The following is a 21,006-nucleotide window of genomic DNA, read 5'->3' as shown; positions in this document are numbered from 1 at the left end:
ATAATAATGTTACATGCAATAAACACCAATTATTCAAGAAAAATTATCATAAATATAATAATATTACATGCATTAAGCATTAATATTTCAATGAAGTTTGTTTTTAAAAGTGGCCTTGTGGAGGGTTGCAGCTTGTGTTATTGTTAAATAATGGAAGGAAGGTTATCTGAATTGAGTGGAAAGTTGCAATACCAGGTGGTTATGTGTTTGGCTCATAGCACATGTGGTGAAGTGAGAAGTTTCAAGTGTGTGCTTGTGTGCATTTTGTGTATTCCAAGTAGATTGGTTCAGCAGGGTGCAGTTTTCAGAATTCACTTGTGTTTCTCCAGATGAAGTCTGATGATCCTCAAATGCTTACCTGATATACCAGTAATGTTGAAACAAATTCACACTTCAAAACAACTAGTCTACAAAATTGACTATACTCCTGTGCAATTTTTTTACATAAATCAGAGCATTAAGACCTTTAGAGGTTTGGATCTTCCCTGACCATTCCACGTGTTCTTCTTTATTTAATGCCCTTTATGAAATACAGTTCAGGATTTCACAACTCTCAGTGAGTGAGTGACAGCATGGGACACTCCCCAGATGAAATGACTTCAATACCTGACATGTTTTTCCTCTCTACCCCACCACCTATTACCTATCAGTGATTTTTTTTTTTTTTTTTTACGTCTTCTGGGTACTAACCTATCTAATCTAATAATAGAAGAATATGCAAATTTGTCCGTTACAGCATCACATCATGACCAGATCAGCAGGCTGCATCCCCTCCCTCTGCTCAGGCATCTGCGAGGCCCTGAGTAGAATAGGATACAATAGGAGGGGAAGGAAACTGTACAAGGAAGGGGGTGGGGGCCACGGGGGCGGAGCAGGTGCAGGTGGCGCAGAGTGGGGAGCCCTGCCCAGACGCTGAGGAAAGCAGTGATGGCTGTTGTCTGGGAGGTGCCCACAGGTCTGGGATGGAGTGGAGGATGGTCCGAGACCTTCTGGGTGGAGGCACTCCTGCTTCATGGCAGCAACACTGGGCAACACGAGCCTCCGCCACCCTCCCTTGGCCGGGTGTCTGGGGCAGGGGATGGGAGCAGGACAGCAGTGGGGAGGCTGGGGAAGGAGGGGCAGCAAACACCTGGCCGGGGCTGAGCCCTGTGCTGGGAGTTAATGCCCTGCCCTCCCAACGGAAGCTTTAAGAAGGGAGGGAGGGAAGGAGGAACTTTATAAAGGAGTCAGTAAAGAGCAGAGTTAAAGAAAGAAAGAGGATGTGTGAGTGAACTATAGGATCTATAATGAAAATCAAGTATAGTTGTGTACTGGGGACAGATTTTTAAAAGTAGAAGTCAGAAAAGAAAAAAAATATAAATGATAATGAATAATGAGGCAGGTAGATAGATATTAAAACAGTGGAAATAAGTAAGTACAGAAGAATGTGGATGAGAAAGAAGGAGGGAAGAAAAGTTTTAAAGGGGAGCTGGTAAAGCTTAAAAAGAGAATGGGAAGAAGGAAGGAATGGGGGAGGGAACAAAGCAGGTTTGAGGGAAGAAGTGAAGAAAAAAGTTAATGTGGGAAGGAAGGAAAAGGGGAGGGAGAGAAGAGGTAAAGATAAAGGAAAGAAAGAATGTGGGGAGGGAGTGAGGGTAGGAGAAAGATGGGAAGAAGGATGATGGAACAAAAGTAGGAAATAAGGTGGAAAGAAAAGTCTATAAATGATGAGTCAGTAGAAAATAGTGTTACATAAAGGAGAGAGAAAAATTGTGTGACAGGGAGAAGCCAATAAGGAAGTCAAATACAATTGTGTGTGAAGGAAATAAGATTTAAAAAAAAAAAGTGAATAGGGTCGACCAGGCAGGCAGGGGAGGGCAGTTAGGTGTGACCAGGATGGCAGAGGAGGGCAGTTAGGGGGATCAGGCAGGCAGGCAGAGTGGTTAGGGCAGGCAGGCAGGTGAACAGTTAAGAGCCAGAGGTCCTGGATTGCAAGAAGCATGTCCAACTGCCAGTTTAAACTGGCAGTTGTACATCCCCAAAGTGCTCCCAGATTGGAGAGGGTGGAGGTCGGGCTGAGGGACCCCTCCCTCTGCATGAATTTCATGTACCAGGCCTCTAATACACACACACACACACGCACACACACACACACACACACATTGAGAGGCCAGATTATTATGACCACCTGACTTTTGTAGGCAAATTAGCTATAATTTCACACTGAAGTTGCTGGAGGGCCAGACCATTATACATAGGAAAGCAGGCTATTTACCACGACAGTAGAAGTGATTTTTTTTCTGAAGATATGGGTAAACAATGCAATTTAACAGCCTTTGAATGTGGGATATCGAATCTAATAAAAGAGAAACATGCAAATTGACCACACCTCCACTATGCCCAAGCCACGCCCACCAGCCAATCAGAGAGACTATATGCAAATTAACCCAAACAAGATGGCGGCCGGCAGCCACGGAGCTGGAGCCAGCAGGAGGCTTGGTTGTCCTGGCGATGGAGGAAGCCAAGCTTCCCACCTGCCCTGGCCGGCTGTGGCCTCCACTCAAGGCAACAAAGTTTCAATTATAGAAGCTAAATAAATCCCAGATACCTGCTTCCAGCCAGCCTCCACTGGGAGTTTTGGTGGCTGGGGGTGGTGGCCAACTTGCAAACAGCCATCAACCCCTCACCCAGGATGGCCACACCCTCATGGGGTGCGGGTCCCCGCTGGGGGGCTTGGCCAGCATGCAAACAGCCATCAGCCACTCACCCAGGCTGGCCAGGCACCCCAGAAGGACCCCCCCTTCCTGAAGGGGGTGTGACCAGCATGAAAACGACCCTCAGCCCCTCACTCAGGCTGGCCAGGCACCCCAGTGGGGCCCCACCCTGATCCGAGACTCCCTTCAGGGCAAACCAGCTGGCCCCCACCCATGCACCAGGCCTCTATCCTATATAATAAAAGGGTAACATGCAAATTGACCTTAACAGCAGAATGACTGGAAATGACTGGTCACTATGACACACACTGACCACCAGGGGGCAGACGCTCAATGCAGGAGCTGCCCTCTGGTGGTCAGTGCGCTCCCACAGTGGGAGCTCTGCTCAGTCACAAGCCAGGCTGATGGCTGCCAGTACAGCGGTGGTGGTGGGAGCCTCTCCCACTTCCTCAGCAGCGCTAAGGATGTCTGACTGCAGCTTAGACCTGCTCCCCGCTGGCAAGTGGACATACCCCTTGGGCTCCCAGGCTGCCAGAAAAATGTCTGACTGCCAGCTTAGGTCCGATTTCCAGGGAAGCGGGCCTAAGCCGGCAAGTGGTCATCCCCCAAGGGGTCCCAGACTGCGAGAGGGCACAGGCTGGTCTGAGGGACCCCCCCCCCCCCGAGTGCACAAATGTTTGTGCACCGGGACTCTAGTGTATATATGGCTAATATGTAATGTGTCCCCTCGGGACATTGACTGGGAATTTGATAACTCGCTATGACATGCGTTGAACACTAGGGGGTGATGTGGAACATGGCAGGCGATGGTGGGGCACTGAGGGAGGGAAGAAGGAGGTGGGGAGGCAGGGAAGTAGGGAGGTGGGGAAATCTTGTGGTGGCAACATGTGGGCAGTGAGGGAAGGAGGAGGCGGGGTAGCGGAGAGGCAGGGAACCTGATTGGCCTGATCACCTGCAAGGCCTAGGTACTTATCTTCCTCTACTCTTCACAGCAGCTTCTCCCTGCTACTTTGCCACCCCTTGTCTCTCTCACCATGTGTCTCTGCTGCGTTTTAGTAAGCCTGAATCAAGTTTGTGTCATTTTTCCTGTTTTTCCTTATTTCCTAAGTAAAATGCAAGCATGAAAAATGTGTAGTGTTTAGCAATAGCATTTCACATTTGGTGTATCTCGTTTGCTTCTAATGTAACCAGCTTAAGTCTACACTTGGCCACCTGGTCACTTTGCTTTACCAAATGTAAATAAGAGCAGAAAGTTGGGATTCAACTCACACTGGGAATGCTGCAGCCTTTCATTTTCTTCAAATGAAAAACTGTATAAATGTCCTTTTTATACAAAGTCTTTTCTTCTGTATTTCAGTCCTGGCTGTTGTGTTTTTAACTTTTCATTCTTCTGAGGAGATTAAAGACAGAGGATCATTATGAGTCTTCTAAGAAGCCAATGGACTCCAGTTAGATTAAAAACTATTCATTCTGCACTTTGTATTTCTTTGGTCCTTATTTTCAGATTGAACATAAGGTATCTGCAGCACAGATTGTTTTCAGAAAGATGAATTTGACTAAAAATCATACTATGCATTCATTCAATAAACATTTATTTTTTTAATGCAATGCCTTCTATAATTCAGGGTCTGTGCAAGCCCAGGGCACATAAAAATGAGTAAGAAAAAGTTTTTGTGTTTAAGGAGCTGTAGGGAATTTCATGGTGTTCTGCCCATATGATGGCCCCAGCTGCTGAGAATGTTGGTGGCTAGCATTCTTAGTGGAGTTTTTCTTCCAACCTTGTCCCTAACTAAAGAAAGGCACCTCACCCATGATCATGCTTATTTCCCAAGTGAACCCACTTCAAATGACTGTTCTATCTGAGGATTATTTATCTTGCTCTAATTTGGGACAATTCTGAGGGGTCACCCTATGTTTAGAGCTCCCCATAGTATTGGCTGGGGCTTTTGTTGCAATTGCATTCATTCCCAGTTCAACTTCTACCTCTGTCCAGACCTACTTCCTTCACCCTTCCACAATCTTTAAAAATATGTTTTTATTGATTTCAGAGAGGAAGGGAGAGGGATTGAGAGCTACAAACATCACTGATGAGAGAGAATCATTGATTGGCTGCCTCTGGCACACCCCCAACCAGGGACTGAGCCCACAACCTGGGCATGTGCCCTGACTGGGAACTGAACCATGACATCCTGGTTCGTAGGTCAATACTCAATAGCTGAGCCAAACTGGCTGGGCTCCCCCATAATTTTTTATTCTGAAAACATAAAAACACTCTCTAGTAACTTCCTGTAATGCACATCTGTATTTCAGAATATGGGAAAGTTGCCTGCAATGAGAATTCACTGTCTGGTTGGAGGAGCCTCAGATAGCATTAGCAATTGTGATAAGATTTTGAAAAGTACTTTAGTAGAGATAACCTCATGTCTTTAGGCAAGGCATTTAGCTCATATTGAGGTGGAAATTGGGTCACCTTGCATCTTTTCTACAAAAAGTGGCTTCTGAACTAAGATTTTAGATTCAGTGAGAGTTAGACAGAGTCATGGAGAAGGAGGAGAGAAAGAGAAGTTTTTCTGGACAGAGAAAGCAGGTGCAAAGACAAATACCTATTAGTTGCTTGGCACATTCAGGAAGCTTCTGATAGGTCAGCATGACTTGAACCTATGGGTGAGAGAGAAAGTGGGAGACCTGGTGATGAAGTGGTTTGCAAAACCCAGTTCATGAGACACTTGTATCTCATGTTGAAAATTTTGCATTTTATACTGAGAACATTTGGACTAGTGAAGTTTTAAGCAAAATATACAGAAGGGTATGTTGATAATAAAGTTAGCATTGGTTGGAATGAGGTAAGTGTGGAGATATTGAGACCCTTTAAAAATATGGAGAAAATCAGGTAGAGAAAAGTAGATAATATTAAGACAGAAGATAGGAGAAAGGAGAAGATTTGGGGCACTAATCCTACATAATAATAGGCTAATATGCAAATCGACTGAAAGGTGCAGAATGACTGGTTGCTATGATGCACACTGACCATCAGGAGGCAGACACTCAATGCAGGAGAAGCCCCCTGGTAGTCAGTGCACTCTCACAAGGGTAGTGTCACTCAGCCAGAAGCCGGGCTTACAGCTGACGAGTGCAGCAGCAGCAGTTGTAGGAGCCTCTCCCACCCCCTTGACAGTGCTAAGGATGGCCAACTAATGGCTTAGTCAGTCAGTTGGACATCCCTCAAGGGCTCCTGGACTGCAGGCCAGACTGAGGGACCCCCAAGTTCATGGATTTCATGCACTGAGCCTCTAGTTGTATATAAAGGATAAGCATGAGGAGACATCATTTTAGTGAATTGGGAGGGAATATAAAAGAAGGGATTTGAGGGACAAATATGCTAATTTTAGTTTTGAACAGATTGAGTTAAAAGGATTTATGGGGATGTGTTTAAGAGAGAAAGGGGAAAAATGAGAGAGAGAGAGAGAGAGAGAGAGAGAGAGAGAGAGAGAGAGAGGTGTATAGGTTGTACTTGAAGCTGTGACTTAGGGAAGTATGGATAGAGTAAGAAGAGATAAAAGGATACACTACCACTTTGGGGAAATCACAGTGTTAAATAAGAGTGAAGGCAGGAGGCCACAGAGACAAGCTCCTGGAATTGGTACTGTTGTAAGTTACTATATTCTTCATAACAAGGTGAATACATTTTTAAGTTTTCAGGGGTTTATATTTTTGCATACTTAATTATTTTTCATACTAGTCTTCCTTGGGGCAATTATCTTTATATTATAAATGAGGAAACTAAGTTAAAGATAGATTCTGTTACACTATTCTTATTATACAGGAAGTTGATGGTTTAGCCAGGCCATTTAAAGATGAGTGCAAAGTAAAGATCTAGGGAGAGTTCAAAATAGTTTACAAATGGATTCCTCCTGTTTGCAGTTGAATATGCTTTTATTTATTACTCGAGGTCCGGTGCACGAAATTCATGCACTGGGGGGTGGGGGGGTCCCCTCAGCCCGGCCAGAGCCCTTGCAGGATGTCCAACTGCCAGCTTAGCTAAAGACTGACATCCTTAGCACTGCTGTGGAGGCAGGAAAGGCTCCTGCCACCACCGCTGTACTCGCCAGCTGTGAGCCCAGCTTCTGGCTGGGCGGCACTCCCCCTGTGGGAGTGCACTGACCACCAGGGGGCAGCTCCTGCATTGAGCATCTGCCCCCTGGTGGACAGTGTGCATCATAGCGACAGGTCATTCCTCTGTTCGGTCAATTTGCATATTAGCCTTTTATTATATAGGATAGCCTCATAAATCCAATTAGTCTGAAAATATTTTAAGACATTCACATGCATGACATTTGCAATATCTCAAACGTTCCTTCCTTTACTCTTGCTCTTTCCTTTTCTGCCCTCTTCACCTGATTTAAAGTTAACAGCTCTCTGCAAACACTGTATACCAGCAGTTCTCAACTTGTGGGTCGCAACCCCTTTGGGGGTCAAACGATCCTTTCACAAGAGTCGCCTAAGACCATCGGAAAACACATATATAATTACATATTGTTTTTGTGATTAATCACTATGCTTTAATTATGTTCAATTTGTAAAAATGAAATTGGGGTCACCACAACATGAAGAACTGTATTAAAGGGTCGCGGCATTAGGAAGGTTGAGAACCACTGCTGTATACAATAAAAATGCAAATATTGAAGCTTTACCTGATCTTTTACTTATTTCTTTTAAGTCAAACCTCTTAATAAATGTATTCAAAAAGCAGATGATATAATCTCGCATGAGATTACATATTTTCTCACAGTATGGCATAGGGCCTCATTCATTTTCAAAGTTGTCTCTGTTCTTTATCCAATATCATTCTTAATATGGATACATAAGGCACTCCACATTCTCTTTTTCTTTTTCTTCCCCTGACTTTTGCTTTTTCCTTTATTGAGGAAAGACTGTTTTCCAGTGCCTTTCAGAAGTCATAGGTATTTAATTAAATGTAGATTGTATGGTACATTAATGACCATTAAACATTATGTCTTTCAACAGGCAATTAAAAAGGGAAAAATATTCTAAATGAATTTTTAAATACCTTCTTCCAATCGTTAAGCACAGTGACTAGGGCCATATTTTGTAATGTAAAACAGTGGAGTTCTCACAAGTACGCTTGTCACAGTCATTTTTATTGATGATCTGTCTGAGCTTCACTTCCTAGCTGAGAAACTTGTCGGTTAATTTATTCCAACATAACGCTGTTCGGTTGGGTGGTTATTAATCCTGTAATCGTCCACGGCATGCCAGGAATAATTTCGTTAATTATTACAATATTTCTTACTTTGCTATGCTTCTCTCTGTCAAAATACCCTTTACATACATTGGAAGAAAAATCAGATGCTTATTTAAATTCCAGACACAAAAATTGATTACTAACTAAAAATATAAAAGAAAGACATTTTTTTCTTTGCCCTGAATAGAATATCTGCTGGCCTAAATGCACTTTGATGAATTATATCATTCTGATTTTAATTGATCTGTCACGTCTATTTCTTTAAAGTAGCTGGGAAAAGGAACTGTTTTAACTATTAGTTTCAATTAAGTGCCACAGTGTAACAATTCATCCTTGATCATATTAAAAAGAGAATTCATTTTTTTTTTAATTCCAATATATGGAAATAAAGTTAATGTCTACAGTTCCATTACGGTCATGAAATTAAATGTGCAGTTAGGTAAGAAGCGTGAAGATGTATATAATAACTTTCATGCACAGAATTTAATTTTGTTAAAGGTATTTGGGGTTGGATATACCTGAGTGGATTTCAGAATGTAAAACCCTATCAATAAAACATAATAATGTATGGATTATTACATTCTAACATTTTAGTTCAGTATAGAAATGGAAAATGCAATATTCATTATGCAGCTCTGCGCTTGCATTAAATCAAGCCCAGCAGAGGCCTTCCATAAGAGAAAGGGTGCAACTGCTATTTTACAGGTAACCACTTCTTTAGCTAACCTCTAACATGGTAAAGGAACTACCATGTGCTTGCTAACAAAATTAAGCAAATCCTTCTCTATGATCAGTGGAAGAACAGTATTAATTGGCTGTGACCAAAAGGACTGTGAAGGAATTTCAAGGCAAAGATGATTGTATGCCTGTTGTTGTTGTTGAGTCAGCATAGAAACAAAAAATAAACAAAACATGCATTTCTATTTTATCTGATAAAAATCACAGGCATTAAAGTGCAAATTATAATGTCAGCTGGAGATCACTTAATTTGGAGTCAGTTTAACTCAAGATTTGCTACAGGGTTTTGCGATGTTAGGCAAGTCACAAAATCTTTATTTACCTATAAAACCAACATTATCATATTCAGGTTGGGCATAATGGAATGATGTAGCATGTGAGAACCAATTTTTAAATGTTTAAGCATTGTGCACATTATGATTATGAATTCATTACATTATGAAATTGTACCTAGACTGTTTAGAATTAAACACCATATTTATGTGATATACGTAACTATATATTAGGAATGGCTTTACCTATTATTTATTTGTTTTAAGTGCTTCATATGTTAACATATTATGATATTTTTGATATGTATGATTGTATTATAGTAAAAACATCTATATATAGATATATAGATGTATATATCTGTTTCTTTTCCTGGTTCCTGGCATCGAGCTTAAAAATACATGGAATTCCCTTAGTGATTAATGTCTTTTTTTTATAGTAATGAATCACTATATTTATGGGCCCCTACAAACCTTCAAGATGGGGACTAGTCACCAGAAAGTCCAGCCACATTATTAGAGGGTTAAAACTTTACGCCAGCAGGGCCTCCGGGGAGAGGAGGGACATTAGATTGAATTTCATCATTTGACCAATGATTTAATCACTCATGCTTATACAATGAAACCCCAATAAACATTCTGGACATAGAGACTCAGTGGAGCTTTGTGATGGGTGAACCCACTGATGTACAGGGATTGTGATGCACTGACTCCTCTGGGAGAGGGCATGGAAGCTCTCTGGAACTCTCCCAGACCTACCTTTCCTTTTGTGACTTTTCCTTATTTGGCTGTTCCTGAGTTGTCTATTTTATAAGAAAACTATAATCATAAGTATAGCACTTTCTTGAATTATGTGAGTTATTCGAGTGAATTATTGAAACCGGGGTGGTCCTGGGAAATCCTGAATTTATAATAGATCAACAGAAGTGTGGGAGGCCCCTAAGACTTGAGGCTGGCATCTGCAGTGAGGGGAGACTCGTGGAGATCTGAGCCCTGACACCTGTGGAGGCTGACACTGAAGGTAGTACCAGAATTGCATGCAGCACTATACTTGAGGTAGAAATCACACATTTCTGGTAAAGAGAACAAAAAACATTTTCCCTAACTGTGACAATCTGATTGCAAACTGAAAAGAAAACATCTCATAATATCACTACAAAAAATGTGCAAAAGCCCTTGCTGGTTTGGCTCAGTGGATAGGGTGTTGGCCTGCAGACTGAAGGGTCCCAGGTTCATTTCTGCTCAAGGGCACATACCTAGGTTGCAGGCTCGATCCAAGGCCCTGGTCTAGTTGCATGCAGGAGGCAACCAATCAATGTGTCTCTCTCTCATCATTGATATTTCTATCTCCCTTCCTCTCTGAAATCAATAAAAATATATTTTTTAAAATGTGCAAGATGCCATATTCAATTTTTAAGGGAATATAAATATTAAAGTGTCTTGATTAAAATCAGTTGAAGTAAGCCATATGATCAGATAATTTTAAATTTGATAAAGTAATTCAATTTTTTTTAATCCATTGCCTTTCAGTAAATAGGAGTGGAAAATTTTAAGGAACAATATGGTGGAATACATAACCTGATTATACATCTACTTAAAAGTCTAGGGTATGCTATACAAATAATTTTAAAATACCACATTGTTTTTTTTTTAATGCATACTGAATTTTAAATAAATTAATTTGAATGTCCAGGAACAAAACAAAGAAGAAACTAAACCCAACACATGTCCTATTGAGAAAGGAGAGTGATAATGTTTGGAGGTGTTGGTAATATGTATGCTGAGGCTTTAATGCCCGAACAATGCCCAAATATGTGAACCCCACATATTTGAGAGTTGGAACTGAGGCCACCCTGCTTAAAGGGACTTTATGCTCTGTAAAAATGTGTACTAGAAAGATAAAAACTGCCATTTTTTTCTTGTAATCTGGTAGATTTTATAACCTGACCTCCCTTCTTATTGAATATGTTAGAATGCATTAGTGGTCTAACAAGAACATAAAGCATACTCACAGCACAAAAATTAAAGAAAGGCAGATTCCTTGGAGTAAAGAGAGCAGTGGAGTTGGCTTAAGCCTTGAGGCTATTTGCCTTATGTCATGACAAATGGCATCGGAACTGAAGGGTTATTCTACCAGTGTACAGGTGATTAGCAAAAAACCTTTCCCTGTGGGACTTCACTAAAGGAAAGATACCTGTCTTGAACCTTGGTTCTAAGTAGAGATGACAGAAATATTTGAAATCTATATATAAAAACTGGACCTCAAATGGATTTGCAACCCAAATCCCTGTTATGTGTCATATTCAAAATCAAGGCACCATAAGGTTTGGTATCTTGTAAAAACTCACTTTCTGGTTCATAGATAATGCCTTCTTGCTGTGCCATCACAAGGTAGAAGGGGTTAGGGTGCACTGTGGAGTCTTTATTATAAGAGCATGAGTCCCATTCGTGAAGTCCCCATTCTTATGTCTAAGGTCTCACTTCCTAATACCATCATCTTTGGGGTTCAGGATTTCAACATATGGATTTAGTTGGAGGAGTGGACACAAACATTCAGACCATAGCAATGACAATTTTTTTTTAAATAGATTTAACATAATAGTATGGAGAAAGAGATTATTAAATGATCAAAAATATTTAAAGAGAAATGGTAGAGAACTCCTAGAAATAAAAATATAATGTATTAAATTACAGTTAATGGGAAGTTTTTAAAGCAATTTTACCACAGATGAAGAGTTAGTGAAAAAAATTAATCACAACATAGTAGAGAGAGAGAGAGAGATAAAGTTAAAAAATTCAAGATGAGTTTAAAAAAATGGTTGGACATTTTTCAGAAATTATGAAGGATTTCTATCCTTAGATTCTAAATAGGATCTGAAACTCATGTTAGAGCCATTTTAGTGAATCTGAAAAGTTCCAAATACAAAAGAAAGATTTGTGTAGCATAAGTGAGAATAAAACAAGTAATGTTTGAAGGAGTGAAATTTTAATTAAAAAGTGAGTTCTCAATAATAATCAAAACCAGAAGAAAGTGAGAAGATACTTGCAATAATTCAGATAAAATGCCAGTAACTATCCATCTAAGTTGTATACATAATGAAAATATCTTTCAAAATGAAGATATAGAAATGATAATTACAGACAAACAAATCTGAGAAACTTTGTCACCAACAGACAAACATTGATGGAAGTTCTAATGCAGCTACTTCCAAAAATATATTTTTATTGATTTTTGGAGAAGTAGAAAGCAGGAGAGAGAGTGAGAAAAAAATATCAATGTGAGAGAGAAACATTGATTGGTTGCCTCCAGAACACACCATGACTGGGGATTCAACCCACAAGCTGGAGATGTGCCCTGACCTGGAATCACCAGTGATGTTTTGGTCTACAGGACAACACTCAGCAACTGAGCACACTCGCCAGGGCTAATGCATCTACTTTTGACAAAAAGAAAATGATTACACATGCAAGTAAAAATTATAAGAAAAGGAAGTAGTAAATGGTAACTAAAAAGCACAAAATATAAGAAGCAAAAATAAAATTTTGTGAAATTTAAGAAGCATATATCAAAAATATTTAAAAATTATAATCCATACTTTAGGAGAGGAATGATTGATGTTAAAGTGTTCTAAGTGCCTTATATTGTTTAGGAGGAAGGTAATGATGCTGATTAATTATATGATTTGGTAAATTAGGAATAGAGTATATAAATTCCAAAATAGTTGAGGAAAAAAATATGACATAAGAAATACCTTTGCTCTGGTTTAGAGTCATTCTTTGAACAAATAGGCATAATTTTTTTTTCTTTTAATATTAGAGCTTGAAACATTTTAAAGAAAATGAACCATCACCTCATGGTAATGACAAAGAGGCTTGCCAATTCTCTCTTAGGTCTGAGTAAATGTACAAAGTTGGAAGGTTTCCCTAAAAATTTGCAATTATGAGAATGTATTTTATATCATATGGGGTTTATATTTACAATACTTGTATGATGACCCAAGAATCTGCTAAGCCCAATGGTGAACCTTTTGAGCTCAGTGTGTTAAAATTTTGAAAAACCCTAACTTAACTCTGGTGCTGTGTCACATATAGAAATATTCATAATTTTTTTTTTGATATTTGCAACCATAGTAAAAAAAATATTTATATTTTTGATATTTATTTTATATATTTAAATGCCATTTAACAAAGAAAAATCAACCAAAAATATGTATAAAATGAACAAAAACAGAAAAACAATGTGCATTTAGGAAAAAAAATAATAAAAACTGATAATCTAATGGTATGAAAACTAGAAATTAGTGACTGTTTTGGTGCTGAAGTTTGTCTGCTAATTCTTCGATTGCAGGTTCAAACTTGGTGCACTTCAAGGCCAAGCAAGCGCCACTAACTTCATCTGTTAGCCGGTTTCTTTTGTTCGTTTTAATATTATTTAATGCTGAGAACAAAGTCTCACAAAAATATGTTGATGAAAAAATTGTTAGCAAAGCCATCACTAGATTTTTTATGTCGCTAAAAGTGTCAGGTACTCTGTTCCAAGCACTCAAAATTTCTTGTTCATAGTTGCACTCTTCATTGTTCAAACGATTTTGTTCCAGATTTTCAAGTTTCGACCTTAAGTTGACAAACACATGAGTCCAAATGCTACCTTGAAAATCTGCAAGTTGCATCTCTAAATCGTCAATTTGCATCCATTGGAAATCCTTTATAATTCCAAAGTACTGTAAACAACTACATCCGGATACTTAATTATTTTAATGGTCTGTTCTAGGCTTCTAAATTGGTCGAATCTTTCGCTGAACTGTTCAAATAACGAGTTTACTATATTCTGGTACATAAGTATGGACTCCATTACACTCGTTGTAGTGGCCTTCTCGAAATACTTTTTTATCCGAGGAGAATACTTATATAAGTTTTAGTTTCAATATCTCACTTGAAAATTTTAAGTTTACTTTCAAAAGATTTGATGAATCCAAACATGATATCAATACTTTTGCCAAAACCTTGTAATTTTCAGTTCAGTTCCCTCATATGAACAGAGAGATCTGTAAAAAACATCAAATTGCTGACCCACTTATGATCATTGATCTGAGGAAAGTTTGCCAGATCCTTATTCTCAATAAATACCCTAATTTCTTCAAAGCCTTCCACAAATCACTCAAGTACTTTACCTCAACTCAGCCATCTCACATTATTGAACATCAGTAGTCCACTGTAGGTTGAGTCAACTTCCGGTAAAAGTGCAGAAAATTCTCTCTTGTGAAGGCGTCAAGAAGCTATAAAATTCACAATTTTTGTTACAACTGACATTAAATCATTCAATTCTGAGAATCCCGATTTGGCACACAATACCTCCTGATGGATAATGCAATGAAAAGGTACAAGTGAATGCCTACTAGCTTCCATAAACAATTTCAGGAATCCCACATTTTTTCCCACCATATTTGGTGCCCCATCTGTTGTGACTGACACAATTTTAGAGATATCAATGTTTATGTCACTGAATGTTTTTATAACAACCTTACATAGTTCGTTTCCTGATGTACTTATTGGCACTGATTTTAACTTAATCAACTCTTCTCTCATTGTGAGACCATCAGAATATCTAGCAATAATGGCCAGCCGAGCATTTGATGTGACATCAGTAGTTTCATCAAGAAAAATCGAAAAATATTTACAACTATTTAAGTCTTTTTTTAATTGATGTTGTACATTTTTGTTAAGATCTGTTATTCTGTCTTTGATAGAATTTCTACTGAATTGTAACTCAGAAATTCTTTTAATAATATCATCTTTATTTTTCATATCATGAAATAGAGCTGGTGCACATCTTAGAAATGTTCCCTTTATAAATTCTCCATCACCGAGGGCTTTTCCATGCTGAGCTATGGACTGAGCAATACAGTAACTTGCTGATGTTAAATTTGTAGAGCATGTTACAAATTTAATGACGGAATTTGATTGACTTTTATAGAGGTGTAGCTGCTTGGAAATGTATTCCTTCCTTTCATCGATCCTTTTTTCCAAGAGCTGACAATGATTAGTTTCAAAATGTCTCTTTACATTCCACGTTCTGCTTACTACCATTTCATTACACAGTAATCACAATGATCTGTTGTTTCTGTCGACAATCCCGTACATCTCAGTCCATATGTCTTGAAAGGGTCGGCTACTGTTACTTCCACTTCCTTTATCATTCAATCTTGCTTTTTCATTTTTTTGATTCTCCATCACAAGGCTGTAAAAATAAATAAATATAAATCACGGTGTTTTTTATAAAAGGTTGATAGGTTTCTTACCTATTAACTTTTTGCAGTGTTGTTGCACTGACTCCTAGTACAAAACAATTCAAAGATAGTATGTATAACCAACAAATATATGATGCTGTAAACAATTATCCGACACGCAGAATGTCTCGTCGAGCACTGTTGCACTGTATATCTTTTTCTTCTAACCCTCCCATTCCTGTCTCCTAACAAACATGGCGATCAATTGCATCCATTTGCCAAATGTGCTGGAATGCACCGGAAGCTTACCCGAGGCACATGTTGACAATAACGAGGCCATTTCCAGAACTGGGCATTTTGTCACTCAAGTAAAAATAAAATGTCATGAGTAAAGATTAATCTCTTTATAGTGCAATTCTTAACCTTTTTATATTAATGTCAATATTGGAACAATGTATCTTGGATGTTTTCACTATGTATCTTTGCTACACAACACCGATGTACATGTTTACATCCGGTTTTAGAATTGCATTATTGATCATGAGTAACGTTTGTAATAATATTATTTGAGTGATGCCCAACTCTGGCCATTGCAAGAGACAAATATTTGAATTATGCAATTTTTTGTCTCTGTTGATGCGTGTCACCCAAAATGAGTTCACGTGTCACTTCTGACACGCATGTCATAGGTTTGCCATCACTGTGCTAAGCAGATAAGATTGGCCTTCAACTAGTAGTATTACTATAGGGACTAAATGAAGCATATAAAAGTTTTCTGCATGAACAGTATCTCAACTCAGGCTGCATGGTATTCTCAATCAGAGATGGCAAGCTCATAATACCAAATCATAAATACACAAGAAAGAATAGAGTCATGTGTCACTTAATGATGAAAATACATTCGGAGAAATGCACCATTAGGCAATTTTATCATTGTGTGACCATCATAAAGCCCACTTACACAGACCAGATGGTATAGTCTTCTACACAACTAGGGCATATGGGATAGCCTATTGTTCCTTGGCTGTAAACTTAACATGTTACTGTACTTCCTTGGCTGTAAACTTAACATGTTACTGTACTAAGTACTGTAGGAAATTGTAACACAATGACAACTGTTTATGTATCGAAACATAGAAAAAGTACAGGGAAATATAGTACAAAAGATTTAAAAAATGGTACAATTGTATAGGGCATTTTCCATGAATGGAGTTTGCAGGACTGAAAGTTGTTCCGAGTGAGTTAGTAAATGAGTGGTGAGTGAATGTGAGAGCCTAGTACATTACTGTACACTATTGTAGATTTTATAAACAGTATATGTCAATATTATCACACCAGTGAGTAATGCTTGCGCTATGACATTACAGCAGCTATGTGTAACTAGACAATAGAAATTTTTCAGTTCATATAATCTTATGGCACCACTATCATAGATGCAGTTTGAAGTTAACTAAAATGTCTTCCTGCAGCATGTGACTGTATACACCAAAAAGACTCAGCTGAAACAACAAACAGCAGCAATAGTCCATAAAAGATCAAATGATAAGTAATTTAAGAATATTTCAAACAATATGCTAAAAATCACTGAAGATAGGAAAGTGACATTAATTGGATGGCAAAATTGGAAACCTTACACCTGTTGCCCCAAACAAAGAGACACCAACATAACAAATGTAGATAGTCCAAAAGAGTTTATGAAAACTCCAGAAATCAGTTAGGAAGTTGCAATACCTCAGACCAAGAACAGCCACGTGGACTTGGGTAAGAAAAGTCAGTTCATTTTATTTGCATCAGTCTCTCCTTCAAGTCATCATAGTTCACGGATATCAAGAGGAAAAGCCCAGTTTGCATCTTCTCCCTTAGGAGGGAAAGGGAAGGGTAGAGCATATATTCAGTATTCTAGCTTTGGGGAGCTGCCCGCGTGACTGATTACTGTCTCTTGACTTGGAGGACTGATGGAACTGGCATATGTTTGATGCCTTGTGGCAGTAGAGAAAAAAAAGAAGAAAAAAAAAGACAGTTCAGCAGTTTGTGGAAGCTCCAGAGAACCTGCAATACCACAGGCAGATTCCTTAGAGAGAAAAAAATTACAAACCCCTGAAAAAAGAAAAGACAAATCAGCAAACCTCTCAGATTAAGAAATTATACCTTCCCAGAGAAGATCCATAACCATAAAAGGTATGAGAGGCCCCACAATGTCTATCCAGGTGTGTTGGTGAACGGTATGTTCTGTATCAGGTGTGTTGGTGAACAGTATGTTCTGTATGAAGCCTGTCCATAAATACTAGGATAGGTAGCTTATTTTTCAAATGCACTAATCCCAACAAAAAATAACAAGACACTTACAGAGAACATGGCATAATCAAAGGAACAAAATAAATTACTGGACACTCATCCTAAACAAACCAAGGTTAGTGAATTACCTGACAAAGAATTAAAAACAATTGTATTAAAGAAACTCAAGGCACTAAAAGAGAACAAAGACAAGAAAATATACCAAGGAAAAGATTCATGAACTAAATGAAAATATCAAAACATAGAAACTATAAAAAATATACAGAAATTCTGGAGCTGAAGAATTCAATAACATTTGGGGGAAAAATACTATAGGACAAAAATCAGGAATTCAGTAGAAAGAGGAATCAACAAACTCAAAGAGAGATCATTTAAGATTAAAAGTCAGAGGAAACTCCCTTCCTCTCTGTAAAAAATCAATAAAATATATTAAAAAAAAAGTCAGAGGAAACAAAGATGAAAAGAATAAAGGAAAGTAAATGTAGACTAAGGAACTTATGGGTCATTATGAAGCAGACCAACATACACTGTATGGGAGTCCAGAGAAAGATGAAAGAATGAAAGGGGTAGGTAATTTATTTGAAGACATAATGGCCCCAAACTTCCCAAATATAAGAAAGGAAGAGGACATCCAAATTCAACAAATTCAAAGGGCTCAAAGTATGTGGAATATAAAGTTCACACCAATACATATTATAATCCTATGGTCAAAACTTAAAGGCAATTTTGAAAGCAGCAGGAGAAAGGTGACTTATCCAGTACTCAAGTGCACCCATAAAATTACCAGATGGTTTCTCAGCGAAAACATTACAGTCCAGGGGGATTGGATGCTATATTCAAAGTGTTGAAAGAAAAGAAAAATCTGCCAATCAAAAACACTGTATCTGACAAAACTGGCCTTCAAAATGAAGGAGAAATAAAGACTTTTCCAGATAAACAAAACTGGAGGAAGTTTATTATAACTAATTCTGCCTTAAAAAATTGCTAAAGGGAGTTCTTTAAGTTGAAACAAAGGACAACCAGAAAGCAACATGAAGACATATGAAAATATAAAGCTCTTTGGTAAAGGAAAGCATGCAAAAGTTAGACAAATACAGAACCTTGTGATACAGGAGTAGATGTGCGTAAATAATTTTAAATTAAGGCATAGAATTTAAAAGAGAAAAGCATAGATTAACTATAACAATAAAACTATGTTAAAGGACACAAATTATAAAAAATGTACTTTGTGATACCAATAACGTTAGGTGAGGGCAGAAGAGAGATTAGAGGAGTACAGTTTATGTATATGATTGAAGTTAAGTTGTGATGAATTTAAACAATTTGTAAAATGGCATTAGAAGTCCATCCCTGCCCTAGCTGGTTTGGCTCAGTGAAGAGAACATCAGACTATGGACCAGAGTGTTCCAGGTTTGATTCCGGTCAAGGACACATACCTCAGTTGCAGGCTCCTCCCCAGCCTGGGGCCCTGGTCAGAGCATATGCAAGAGGCAACCAATCAGTGTGTTCCTCTCACATCAATGTTTCTCTCTCTCTCTCTTCCACTCCCACTAAAAATCTATGGAAAAACATTCTTGAGTAAGGATTTAAAAAAAAAAAAAAGAAGGAAAAAGAAACTTAAAATCACCCTAGCTGGTTTGGTTCAGTGGATAGAGCATTGGCCTGCTGACTGAAGGGTTCTGGGTTTGATTCTGGGGTTGCAGGGTCTATCCCCAGTGGGGAGTGTGCAGGAGGCAGCCAATTGATGATTCTCTCTCATTGTTGATGTTTCTATCTCTCTCTCCCTCTCCTTTCCTCTCTGAACTCAATAAAAATGTTAAAAAGAAGAAAAGAAAGTCCATCCCTATAGAAATTATTTTAAATGTAAATGGATTAAATTACACACACACACACACACACACACACACACACAGAAACAGAGTTGTTTGATGTATAAAAACAAGATGTTAGACTAAAGCAGGGGTCCTCAAACTACGGCCCGTGGGCCACATGAAAATACAAATACAAATATTGTATTTGTTCCCATTTTGTTTTTTTACTTCAAAATAAGATATGTGCAGTGTGCATAGGAATTTCTTCATAGTTTTTTTTTAAACTATAGTCCGGCCCTCCAATGGTCTGAGGGACAGTGAACTGGCCCCCTGTTTAAAAAGTTTGAGGACCCCTGGACTAAATGATATCTACAAGAAACTCACTTTACTATATTTTCTTTATTTTTATTATTGACTAGAGGCCCGGTGCACAAAAATTTGTGCACTAGGCGGGGAAGGGGGCCCCTCAGCCCGGCCTGTGCCTTCTCACAGTCTGGGACCCCTCGGGAGATAACGACCTGCTGGCTTAGGCCTGCTCCCGGGTGGCAGAGGGCAGGCCCAATCCCTAGGTGCAGCCCCTGGTTAGGCTCAGAGCAGGGCCGATTGGGGAGTTGGGGCGCCACCCGGTCATGCACAGAGCAGGGCCAATCAGAGGGTTGGGGCATTTCCCCCTGTCACTCACAGAGCAGGGCCCATCAGGGGGGTTGGGGCTCTGTACCCTGTCATGCACAGAGCAGGGCCCATCAGGGGGTTGGGGCGCCCCCACTCTCACACTCAGGGCAAGGCTGATGGGGAGGTTATGACTCTAATCCATCACAAACAGAGCAGGTCCCATGGGGGGTGGTGTTGGGGCGCCGCACCCTATCACACACAGAGCCACAGGGCAATCAGGGGGTTGGGGAGCTCCCCCCTATCAGGCGCAGAGCAGGGCTGATCAGGGGGTTGGGGCGCCTTCCCCTGTCGTGAACAGAGCAGGGTGGATAGTGAAGTTGTGGCCCTGCCCCCTGTCACACACAGAGCCGCAGGGCGATCAGGGGGTTTGGGCGCTGCCCCCTGTCATGCTGATCCCGGTGCTGGGAGGCATATTACCCTTTTACTATATAGGGTAGAGGCCTGGTGCATGGGTAGGTGATGGCTGGTTTGCCCTGAAGGGTGTCCTGGATCAGGGTGGGGGTCCCCACTGGGGTGCCTGGCCAGTCTGTGTGAGGGGCTGAGGGCTGTTTTCAGGCTGGGGGTGACTGAAGCTCCCAACTGCTCCTTTTTTTCTTTTTTCTTTTTTTTTATTCTAGGCCAGCTTTAGCTTTGTGGCTTGGCTCCAACTCTTAGGCCTCCACTGCTGAAAGTAGGTTTCTGGCCTTTGCTTACAATATTGAGATCCTGCTGGCTGAAGCCCAGCGGACTAAAGCTGGTTTCTGGGGTTTTATTTAGCTTCTATATTTGTTACATATTTGCTTAGAGTTGCAGCTCAGAGGCCTGCAGTGGCAGGCCGGGAACGTTGGAGTCCTCCGTCACTGAAGCAAGCAAGCCTCATGTTCGCTTCAAGCTGCGTGGCTTCCGGCCGCCATCTTGGCTGGCAGTTAATTTGCATATCTCTCTGATTAGCCAATAGAAAGGGTAGTGGTTGTACGCCAATTACCATGTTTCTCTTTTTTTAGATAGGATACTATTAAAGGTATACCTATTTTCCCTGTATTTGTCCACCTCCACACA

The sequence above is a fragment of the Myotis myotis genome, unplaced genomic scaffold (assembly GCF_014108235.1).
Source record: "Myotis myotis isolate mMyoMyo1 unplaced genomic scaffold, mMyoMyo1.p scaffold_m19_p_3, whole genome shotgun sequence".
In the NCBI taxonomy this organism is placed as follows: domain Eukaryota; kingdom Metazoa; phylum Chordata; class Mammalia; order Chiroptera; family Vespertilionidae; genus Myotis; species Myotis myotis.
This window is presented reverse-complemented; position numbering follows the sequence as displayed.